The sequence below is a fragment of the Lissotriton vulgaris genome, chromosome 5 (genome assembly GCF_964263255.1).
Source record: "Lissotriton vulgaris chromosome 5, aLisVul1.2, whole genome shotgun sequence".
Classification (NCBI taxonomy): Eukaryota; Metazoa; Chordata; class Amphibia; order Caudata; family Salamandridae; genus Lissotriton; species Lissotriton vulgaris.
Window position 1 is genome coordinate 811,378,748 of NC_141693.1, and position 12,701 is coordinate 811,391,448.

The following is a 12,701-nucleotide window of genomic DNA, read 5'->3' on the forward strand; positions in this document are numbered from 1 at the left end:
TCGTATGATCCCCGTCGCCCAACATGGCGGGCAGAGGGGATCCAGACAAAGGGAAGCCTCCGAGGGTTAGCAGGAAACCCCTCCACTCACAGTCCACCATCCCTGAACGATTCTCTCACTCCAGAGGTTCGCCGGGTGCATCGGGCCATACCAAAGACGGGACGTGTCCCCAGAAGATACCGAACCCACCCTCCGGGATGTGATGGGAGCCATTGCTGGCGTCAAGGCCGAGATGCACAGCCAACATGAAGTGCTGTCTAGCAAGGTTGATACCCTCACGATCGAGCTCAACCTCATTAGGGTCGACCTCGGGAAGACGAACGACAGGGTCAAGTCACTCGACATTAAGACGTCGAGCCTGTTTACTGATGTGTCGGACGTGCAGACCGAGGTAAGGGACTTGAAGGCCGCTAATTTGATGCTTGAGCACCGGCTCGATGATTTTGAGGGACGGGCGCGGCGCCAGAACGTCCGAATTACAGGTGTGCCGGAGGGTGCGGAGGAGGATGCCGCGGATTTGTTTGTGGAGGAACTGGTGGTGAAGCACTTGGCGCCCGGAGGCCTGAGTAAATTCTTTTCGGTCGAGAGAGCTCACAGACTGCTTGGTGGCCAGCCGAAGTTGGGTGCGTCCCCGCGCCCCATCATTGCCAGACTGTTCAACTACAGGGACCGAGACGCAATCCTACAAGCGTCGAGAAGTGGCGGTCCGCTGCGGTTTCAGAATGCTGACGTGAATTTCTTCCCCGACTTCACTCAGGCTGTACAGAAACGCCGCCAAAGTTTTATGGGAGTGAAACGAAGACTGAGGGAGATGGGGTTGAGGTACTCCATGCTCTACCCAGCGAAACTGCGAATAGAACATGGTGATCGAACGCTGTTTTTTGACTTGCCAGATGCTGCAGGGGACTGGCTAGACACTTTGCCTCAGCGTCGGACTACTCCGGAGGATCTGTCGGAAGGGGCGTCAGGCGGCCCAGGTTCCCAGGAATAAACTTTAATATGTTGGTCTTCTTTCTGCGAGGGGCTATGCGGATGGCATCGTTCATTGACTTTTGTTTCTTTTTTATTTTTCCTGTTTTTTTCAACTTTGGAGGGTAACGGGGGTGATAGGTTGTCTCCTTTCTCCTCTGGGGGCTTTTTGTAGGTTAGTTTATACGGGGCGACGGGCACACTGCTAGTTGGGGTGGCTTTTAGTCTAATGCAGGGTTGCAGGGTGGGGGGCAGTTGGGTTGTGTGTTCTTCTTTTGCTCTTCCTTTCCTACTTTTCTTATGGCGAGGCTATTACTGTTTTGATTACACCGTTTCGGTGGCTGCTTTCTGGGGGGGATGGCTGGGACGGGGCATCTTCGATGATGGGGGGTAAGACTTTGAATGTACTTAGTTGGAACGTGAATGGGTTGGGGGATCATATTAAACGTGGTGTTGTTTTACAAATGTTTAAACGTTGTGTTCCCGATGTTATTCTCCTGCAAGAAACTCATCTCGTTGGCAATACTTGTAAGGCTCTGAATAGAAAGGGGTTCAAAATGGTGGCCCATTCCGGGTTCTCTACGGGATCCCGAGGGGTGGGGATAATGGTGCGCATGTCTCTTCCCCTGGAGGTGGAGTCCACAGTGGTTGATGATAGGGGCCGCTATGTTGCCGTGGTGAGCAGATGGGAGGGACGTACCCTGGTTTTGGTTTCTGTTTATGTCCCCCCGGGGTTGCAAGCGGCTACCTTCCAGGATCTTGGAGGCGCCATTTTGGGCCTCCCGGAGGGGCTGTTAATACTGGGCGGGGACCTTAACTCTGTGGTTTCGGGCACTTTGGATCGTTTTCCGTCCAGAGATCTACGCAGCGCACAAGCATGGCTCCCGGACTTCATGAGCACCATGGGCCTTATTGATTGTTGGCGACTTTTACATCTCGCCCAACGACAGTACACTTTCCATTCGGGGGCCCACGGTAGTCTTTCCCGAATTGATTACATCCTGACACCCGCGGTTCAGGCACAGACCGTCTCTGGGGCTCGCCTCATGGCCAAGGGTATATCGGATCACTCTCCAGTTTGGGTATCCTTTGACTTTGGCATCGCGGCGGCGACCAGGGTGGCGCCGGTCAATCCCTGGTATCTCCGCAACCCCAAGACTCGAGACCTCCTTGCTAAAGCTATCGATCTGTACTTCACGGAGAATACAGGTACGGTAACGTCGGCCCTTTCCCTCTGGGAGGCCTTTAAGACTGTCCTTAGAGGAGAGGCTTTCTCCTTATTAGCTGAGGTGCACAGACGACGGGATGAAGACATGGTGCGGTTGGAGTCGGATATCTCAGACCTGAACTCCCAATTGGCGCTGGGACCGACACCAGAACTGTTACATGCTCTCTCCCTGAAGCAGTCGGAATATAGTGCCACTGCCACTGATGCGGCCAAGGCGATGGGCAGGGAACAGCAAGGGAGGATTTACGACGCCGGAGACAAGGCGGGCAAACTCCTTGCCTGGCTGGACAAGAAGGAGCTGGCTTCTCGTGTGGTGCCTGAGATCCTGGGTGACGATGGTCTGGTTGTTACTGATCCCACCGCTATTGCCGCGGCGTTTGCCGACTACTTTGAGACGGTTTATACATCAGTCTCCGCTCTGACTGAATCGGACTCGACCTCCTTCTTAGAGGGGATTGAGCTCCCTTGCCTGTCTGATACTGAGCGCGATGACATGGACCGGGGCATCACGGTTGACGAGGTGGCGTTAGCAATAAGGTCCTTGCGCTCCGGGAAAGCTCCGGGTCCCAATGGCCTCCCGGTGGAGCTGTATAAAATCAAAGCGGACACTATCGCTGCGCCCCTGAGGAATATGTTCTTGGAAGCCCGAGACGCTGGTGAACTTCCAATGGATCAACGCCTGGCTACCATTGTGGTCATCCATAAGGAGGGGAAGCCTAGAGACCTTTGTAGGTCGTATCGCCCTATTTCTTTGCTGAACGCCGAGCCCAAAATCCTGGCTAAGTTGCTGGCCAATCGGTTCGTGGGCGTGATCGCGGACTTAGTCCACCCGGACCAGTCCGGTTTCATACCTCACCGTAACACGGCCCTTAATCTTAGAAGACTCCACGCTGTCATGGCGCGGGCGCACATGCTCTGCGAGTCAACAGTCCTGGCTTCACTGGACGCGACAATGGCGTTTGACTCGCTTGAATGGAACTACCTCTGGGCGGTGCTGTCTAAGTTTGGGTTCGGCCCTGACTTCATCAGTTGGGTTCGGCTTCTCTATTCCTCCCAGATGGCCAACATAACGGCCAATGGCCGCATGTCAGCTTCCTTTGCCTTGCGCAGGGGTACCAGACAGGGCTGCCCGTTATCACCGCTCCTCTTTGCCCTTGCGCTGGAGCCACTTGCTGCTTGGATCAGCACTCACCCTGATATTAATGGGATCAAATGGTCACCGGGGTTTGAGGATCGCGTTTCGCTATACGCGGACGATATTCTTCTTTACCTCACCTCCCCCTGTCGGTCTTTGATGGTGGTGTTTGATGTACTGGGTACCTTTGGTGGATACTCGGGCCTGGTTATTAACTGGTCCAAGACCTACCTGTATGTGCTCCACGGGGACACTCCGCGTCTCCCTAGGGGCTGTGCAATACAGGTCTCGCAACAGGGCTTCAAGTACCTGGGCATCTATATTTCAACAGATGCCAGGGCACGGTACGCAAACAACTTGCTCCCTCCTCTGGCACGCCTTCGGCGCGACGTGAAGGGTTGGAAAAGATTGCCGCTGTCCTTGTTGGGCCGTGCGGCGTTGTTCAAAATGATGTCCCTGCCGAGATTTTTGTATGCGCTTCAAAACACGCAGGACCCAGTACCTTCTAAATACTTCAGAGAGGTCGAGGGCTTGCAGCGTACCCTCTTGTGGGACGGAAGGCCGCGCATTGCCGTGGTCAAACTGACCATTCCGTGGTATGACGGCGGCATTGCCCTGCCCGACAAGCGCCGGTACTACTGGGCTTCTCAACTGGCGGCTATCAATCATGGCTTCTACGGACCGGTGGTCAATCCGGGATATGCCATGGATCGCTGGCTCATGAACGACGGGATGTACTACAGAGCGCTGTATTCTAGATCTCTGGACCGGAAATTGACTGGTCCCACCAGGACCGCGGTGCATTTGTGGAGGGCGGTTACGAAGACTCTGGGGTGGAAGGATAGGCGCACCATGGCTACTCCCCTTTACGACTCTGACTTGCTGGGGAAATTGTGGCACTCAAAAGGATTTGATCGGTGGGACCTCATCGGTATCTCCAAAGTGGCGGATGTGATGGCCAGGGGGGAAATTAAATCGTTTACTGTGCTACAGGAGGAATTTCAACTGGGGGCCACGGAGTACTTTCGATACGTGCAGTTGAGGCATGCCCTCACGTCCTCCTTGCCTGTCGGTGAAAAAGTCCAGAGTCATCCCCACTGGAGGACAGGGTGCTGGACGGCCATATGCAGGATAGTGCCATCTCCCTGACCTACAAAAAACGTATTAATGTTCGGATGGACCTGCTGGTGAAAGTACGAGACCTCTGGATGAATGATGGGATTGAGATGGATGACGAGGACTGGCAGTCGGCGGTTTCCTCCCCTAAGGAGGTAGCTTTTTCGGCCAGACTGCGCTTGGTTCAGCTGAAAGTACTCCACAGGGTGTATGTCACTGGCCCCAGGTTGATTCGTATGGGGCTTTCCCAGGACGGCCTTTGCAGAAGGGGTTGTGGTGCGATGGCCACTTTCATGCATACCATTTGGGAGTGCCATGCCATAGCCTCTTATTGGGAGTGAGTGCATGCGGTTATGAGGGTTGTGACTGGTGTGGATTTGCCTGCGGAGGCTCGACGCTGCTTGCTGAATGTGTGGGGTCCGACCGACTACAATAACGCTCAAACCCGCTGGGTCACCCTGGGGAATATGGTGGCCAAGAAGGACATTGCCCAGAGATGGGGTGCTCTTCCCCCCCCCACTGTGAGTCTTTGGAAAACCAACATGGACTGGTGCATGCTCCGGGAGAAGACTGTCTACTTAGCCCGGGGTAAGCCCAAGATGTGGGGGCTGGTCTGGGGTGCCTGGAATTCGTATAGAGGTGACCTTTGTGTACCCCCGGAGATAGTCCAACCGGACACTCGTCTCTCACCATAGCTAATCCCTCCACCTAGGTTTTCACGTGATGTAATCCTGTTTCTTGCTCCCCTTACATATGTGTGCATATTTGAAATGGTTATTTGATGATGCGGAAGTTCCCGCCTCTCCCCCTGGACATGTGCCTTACTGATCTTCTAAGCTCCTCTGCCTTGCCATCTTTCTCCCTTTCTTCCCCCTCTTCTCCCCCTTTTCCTCCTTTATCCTTGTCCCTTTCCGGTTTTCGCCTTGTTCATTGAGTTCACTTTTATAAACTATAAAATTAAACCTGATTGCTCCTTTTACTATTTTGTGCATGCTTCCATGTTGCTTTATAATGCTGCCTAGCCTCTGGGATGTACGGCTGAATAGCGGTGTACTTTGAATTACAAATAAAGGTTTTCCAAAAAAAAAAAAAAACATCTCAAATCATTTTGATCATTTAGGGTTTGTACAAATTGGCCCTTTATCCAGATGGAACTGAAAGAGACCAAGGAGGAAATTAATAAACAAAATGTTTTTCTCCGACCATAGAACTCACATTCCCCACCTATTCTTCCTATCATAACAGTGCCAGCGCTCCATTCTAGAAATCTTGTTCAAGGCAAAGAATTGTATGCATGTTGAAACCGGAGGCCCCCATTATTGTTCGGGAACCCAGGACCAAGCAGGGAGTCTCTCCTGCAACCAACTAGTCTTAGACCTTTGGCCTCACAAGTAAGTGAGACTGACAGTGCTTGCTGTAGCTAACCGAGTGAGTTAATATTAATTACACATTATTTGTTTTTAGAAGCAGCACGATCAGCTACCTCGGTGCCAGTCGTGTTGCAGTATATGCTAGTTCAGAGTGCTGCTCAGGCATTGCTACAGGCTCGAGGCTGCCAGCGTGCTGTGTGTTACCAAGTATGTGCCTGAGACTGCCTTTCCGAAATGCCCGGGGCTCAGTGCATGCTGCTGTCTGCCCCTGTTACTGGAAGATATGTGGGTTTCAGAAGTCCTCACAAGGTCCAACTCATAGGCGAGACCTAAATAGCATAAAGGAAATGTAACCAACCTCTGTGAAAACAGTAGAGTGGAAGGCGAACCAATCAAACCTGTGCCGGTCAGTACACCACTTCCTGTATGCAATTCCCTGTGTATTGGCAATAAGTGGAGATCCCTTCTCAGAGTGCAGTCTCTCAACCATGAGGGCATAGTTTTGCACCCTGAGTTAGAGGGTAAAGGGCAGAGATTCTGCATTTAGGAAGGAGACATCACACGTAGTGGAAAACCCAGATGTGATGAACAGTGACTAAATACAAAAAGGAATGTTTTATGTATCTAATATGTGTATGATTATATAAGATATTTACTGTTTGCCATAAACCATGAGGATCGTGACTGAGGTATCGTGGGTTTCATTCGACTAGAACTTCTTCAGGGCTTATTAAGTATTATAAAAATTATTTCAGCAACCCTTGATCTTGCGGGATATTTCTTATTGCATGAACTCCAAGTATGCATCATCTTTAATGACTGCTGTCCTCTCCAGACCAGAGTAGGATGTTAAACAATTAAATAATAGTCTCACTTGAAGTTCATGGCACTATCAATCTCCTGCAGGAACAAGGAATGATGAACAAATCTTTTTGTTATCAGTAAGCCCTGAAGAAATGCAAGTTGAATGAAATGCGATGGCTACAAGCAGGTTTTGCCATAAATGAATGATGACCAATAAAAAAACTACTAAATATTACAACGGACCATTGTGTGCTTTTATGCTTTTCAACCAGCACGATTAAATGTATTTTACATGTGTAATTTGGAGACACCCATTCGTATATAGGAGTTACTAAGAAGAGCGCTTCAATCTGTCCGAGGCTGGCATGCAGTGAGGGGCGGTTGTCTCTCAGCATGTGGGACGCAAGAGGAGGCATTCTTAAACGTAGGCACTGCTCCCGGCCTGCTAAATATATATCACTTTGCACTGACAGAGCTAACTGTCTGAACAGCACAAAAACACAGGAATAAATCCGTGCAAGCAGCTGAGGCTGCGACAACAGCTTACATAACAAGATAAATGCATGCGCTAAAAGGCACCTACAAATGCCACGTTCAGTCCTGTCAAGTATCACGCATCAACCATGACGCTCACGCATTTCAGTGCGGTGTTCAGCATCACTGCATTGTCATGCATTTTGCCACCCTCAGCCCGTTCCTCCAGCAGCGCCTGTGCACGGACTCTCTGCTGCTCCAACGGACGTGCTGCTGCCTGGGCTGAGTTCCTAAAGAGTTAAACCGATCTGCTCTCAGCTCTGCGGAGTGGCTGAGAGCGCTACAATGTACCTCTGCACTCTGCCTGGCAGCTGCCTGCTGTGTTGGCTACAAACAATAAATGCTGCAATTGGCGCAGGCACGGCGCACAGCTTTACACACACTCACACTGCTCCATGTATGGGGGTGGGCTGCCCTCTCAGCAGTCGATACTGCTGTCAATCACTGTGGCACACCATAGGGGCCGGGATTAATCCGGATGTGCGGTAGAGGGCTGTCACGTCCGGAGGAAAAGGAACTAGGCAGAAGCAGGACTTCTCTGGTGCAGCACAAGACTCGACGGTCCCATGGCCCCAGCACTCTGAAGCAGGGCACTGCATAGCTGCCAAGGTTTCAGATTGCTATGTGTGGCATTTTCATAATTTTGGTGTAATTATGAGTGACATTTCAACGACTGAGTGGCACTTTCTTGCGCTACTCTTACCATTATAGGGTGGCAGAGCACTTTACATCACACAGAAACAATGAATCCCAAGTGTATAAATCAGTGTATAGCAAATGTTACATAAGAGGTGTAGGAAAGCAGTCATAGGGCATTCATACTGGATATAGTTTTAGTGCTTGAATCTAAGAAGCACAAACTCAGAATTTAAAATGTACCATTGTGGCTGTGGGTTGTCTTTACTAGTAAGAATTAATTTCCACTCAAATGAACCTTTTTTGCATTATTAGGATAATTAAAAACCATGAGAGAAATCAACTCTAACCTATACCTTTGAGTTTCCAAACTGTTCAATATTACGATTTTCATTTATAAATTACAACTAATAAATGGATCTCTCTGACAAAAGCAGTAACCCACTGAACTATTTACATTATATGCATTTCTGTGATCTGCATTGTGCACGTGCTTTGCAGCAGGCATGTTAACCCTCTGCGCTACTTTGTAAGTCAAAACTTCCACTAGAGAAAACTCAATCGATCCCCAGATCCGTTAGTCACCAGAGTTCTCTTGACATATTTAATTGTTGCCTAAAACTTGCTGGGTGCAGGAAACCTGTCTGGTGCCATTGGAATGTGACAGATACATCGGCGGGCGTGGGATATTAGGTGACACGAGGTCACTAATGCCAGTAAAGGTGCAAAAGGAGGTGGGTACATTACCACCGTTCCGGGAGAAGGCCTGGGTGGCCTGTGGGGATGAGTCTGCAATACCATGTGGAAACTGGTGGCGTCAAAAGAGGCATTCAAGTGAGCATAGAACAGCAGTGCACACCGATCATGTGTGACAAGGTCGGTGCGTAAACCTGTTGTTACCAAACATTGCTCCATTTGTGTAATTTGGACTGGGGGCAGGGTTGTTTAAATGACTCGACACTGTGCACTGTAGTGCATTTGCTGCTGCGCTGAACCCCTTTGGATCTGTACCCCAATGAGGGAGTCTGCATCTTGAGTTTTCAGCTCAATGCTGTTTCCCGTACTATCGAGTCTAACACTGCCAAGTTCCCTCCTATCTCCCCAAGGAATGCCCTACTGGCCGATGCCCCATCCTTCTATCAATGCCAGCTCTCCTTGGATCCCATTTGAAGTCAGAGAGGCTAAGGGTGACTTCCGTATGGGAGTTTACTGTTGGGTCTCACACCTTCGATACCCTCCATCTTCCTTTCACTTAACTGCTGCTCTCCACACACACTTCTAATCTTAGTGACAGTTTTCATGCTGCTCAGGCATCTCTATGTTGGGTGAATCCGCCCCTCTTTTTATAGTGCTGTACGTGAATGCTGTGTCATTTTAAAGTAAGCCACATGAATTCCACGTTCAGTAGTGACAGAGGCATGCTCACGTTCTTCTACGTGGAAAGGAAATGAAAATGAAATACATTTTAACAACAACGCTGCAGCTAAATCTGGAATTAAGAAATTTCTGCCCGCACAAAGCACTTAATTATATGTCTGCGGCACAGCCAGACGGAGTTCAAAATCGAGGACCCCATATAAGAATGTCCTACCTTCTTTCTTCCCTAATCAGTAAATAGGAGATCATGTAAAAGTAACCCAGGCAATGATGTGAGTCAGACAGGGGATATTCTTCGAGCACCAGACAGACGCCCAAGCAACCCTCCTCCACTTAATAAACCATCCATATTGTGCTTTTCCTATTAAGAGAAGATATGCAGCACCAAACACAGCGTGTGCTTTTAGGTGATTCTAAAAGCACACGCTGTGTTTGGTGCTGCATTTCTTTCATTTTCTCGAGTGCGTCTGTGGGGCTCATTGTTTCCTTTTGTTTAAAGCATTCATGTTAATCGCAGCTCCTGATGGGCTCTGCCATTAACACGATTACTTAAACAAAAGCAAACAATGAGCCCCACAGACGCACTCTAGAAAACGAAAGAAATTTAGCAAGTGCTCCCCTCTCTCCTTGGGAGGGAGCACTTGCTAAATACCTCTTCAAGTTTAAAATGCCCAATTTTCGCGCTGCATTGGAGGCGCCAATGCCCTCGGGGATGTGTGTGCGCGCCACACGCACAGCACTGCGCGCTCGGGGGCACTGATGTGCTCGCGCGCTCAGGCGCGCGGGTTCGAGGGAACACTGGTTAGGATGATTATTAGTTTAGGACTTGATGATTTCAAACAGTTTTTTCTGACTTTTTTTGCTTGGTCTAGTTGAGTTCTGGAGTAGGTAGCCCTTGAGCATCGGATGCGTTTGTTGTATGGCTTCGCAAGGATCTCAGGTGACCACGTTGTTCTAGGGAGGGATACAATTGCCACTTCCTTTCTGCAAGTCTTAAATTCCTTTTTTCTGCATTAAGACTATCATTGAACCATGGTTTGGAGAGCTTAGCAGAAACTCTTTTAAGCTGAAGTGGTGCCAATGAGTCAAGTACATTAAGCATTGCATGGTTAAAGTGGGCCGTCAGGTCATGGACATCAAACATGTTCAAAGGGGGTGGCAAGATGTTATCACAGATCTCCGTCAGGTCTTGCATGTTGATGTGCCATAAACATCTTTTTAACTGTTTTGGGTTCTTAGGTTGGGATCTGCTTGCTCTTACCGATTCAAGAACTAGAAAGGTGATGCAATATTCGTCAGTCCAGTCACAAGGGAGGATCGTCTCCAAGCTGAAGGATTTAGGCTTACCAATGACAAGATCTAATGTGGCTCCTTTAATATGTGTAGGGCTGTCACATATTTGGATAAGGTTAAGGTAAAGTGGGAATGATTTGAGGCTATTGACCAGCACATCGTTTACATCATTCCAGTGGAGGTTGAAATCACCCAGGAAGATCTGAGTGCCCTAGAAATCCACACTGGCCCAAATAATATCCATGATCTGTTCTGTGAAGGGAAGGTTGTCGCGAGGGGGGTGGTAGAACGTATGTAGTTTCAAGCGTGATTGTTGGCCCCAGTCACTACTATACAAAGGTATTCACAAGAGGGTAAGAGGTCGGCCTGAAAGACTTTCACTAGAAGATTACTACGATATAAGCATGCAATGTCTCCCCCGGGACCACTGGATCTGTCCAACCTAATGATATCAAATCATGGATGCCCAAAATATGTAAAGAAGTTCAACCACAATGCCAGGGCCATCATTATGCCAGAGATTTAGTACCATAATACTATGGATACCTCAACTAGCATTACTCAAGAAATAGTTTCATATTGTCAAGCATACCCTACATTATGGCAAGAAATACCACCATTATGTCAGGTTCAGTATTACAACAAAGTAAGTATACTTATGCCATGGATGGCCAGGATATTCCAAGAATTAACACAGTTAGGCAAGGGACAGTATTTTATCAGTAGTGTGCACATCATGCTACTAATGCCACCAATATGCAAACAATTACTAACATTATACTTGGGCTGGCAATTTTCCCTTAAGTAGACACCAGCATACCATGGGTTTTCATTGCATGAAAAAAAATACTACCATTATGCCAGGGATAGGTTATACTGGCTTTGGGCATCGTTTTTCTATGTTGGCTCACTATTATGCCAGAGGTGCCCCCATTAGTCACTTCCCTTCGGTTCTAAGTAGGTGGGGAAGAGTGGACCAGCAGATACCAGAGGAGGCATGCCATTGGGTTCAGGTCTGTGATGGCTTAAGAGAATATTGTCAAGCTGAAAGACACTGACACCAGGCGTACAACTCACTCTCCCCCTCATCTTCGAAAACACAAGCAGACCCACCTGACTACAGCAACTTCAGAATGCAAAGCTCTGGGCTCTCTTGGGAGGCAACTGAAGTAGCATATGAGTAGTAGAGGGTAGATAGCAACAGAGACAATCAAACCTATGGCATGAAGTGATGGCATAATTTTTAAGTGCTTACTTCCATATAAACAAAGCTGCCAGTTCACTGAAGGAAGATGGGGTCGTGCACCCTCTGGGCCACCACAGTTGATAACTGACAATGAACAACAATAAACACACAACTAGGAAGTAGGACTATTAAAGCTGGTTACTAATAGTCCTACTTCCTAGTTGTGTGTTTATGGCATTATAGGAGGTCGGAGTGTAACTTATATTCCTCCTACCCCTCTTTATCTGTTTGTGTGGTTAATAAACAACAATAACCTTCTAAGAACAGCCCAACTAACATCCGTCCTACCAATCCAGAGTCCATCGACCATCTGTCTGATCAACGCTGTATCATGGTACATGATAATTACCCGGTAAAGATATCCATTAAAGAAGCACGAAAATGATAACCTGAATGACAGACAGTTCAGAAAAATACGAGTCGGGTTGGTCAACCTTTTATATTTCCCCCTGACAGCAAACAGATGAACAATCATAAAGTACAATAAAGAGTGTGTATCTGGTCATATGGTTTCTTCTCATTAGAGAACTAATACAATTATTACATTTATAACTATGTGCAGTATGGATGATGACTTTGTGACAAATTGCTTGGCTAAACACTGATCTATAGTTACTGCAGATGAAGATATTAACCACATGGATGCTGCAGGGATTTTTGCGCTGTGCTGCAAATTGCTGATCTGCATTTTCCATGACGAGCTCAGCTCGTCATCAGCACACGACACCCGTGGGTGATGACGAGCTGAGCTCGTCATCAGCAGCGAAAGGGTTAACACATATTTTACGAAGAGAAGAAGAATTACATTTAAAAAATCCCCTACTTTGAAATCAATTTTGAGTACCAGTGATACTAATAGATAGGTTTGTAAAATAAGAAAGCAGGTCACAAAATGACTGCCATCTCTACCAAATTGATCTTATAAATGGGGTGGGGTGCTGTAACTGTTGTACATTTTTGTTTAATAAGACTAAAGAATTTAGGGATTCGGAA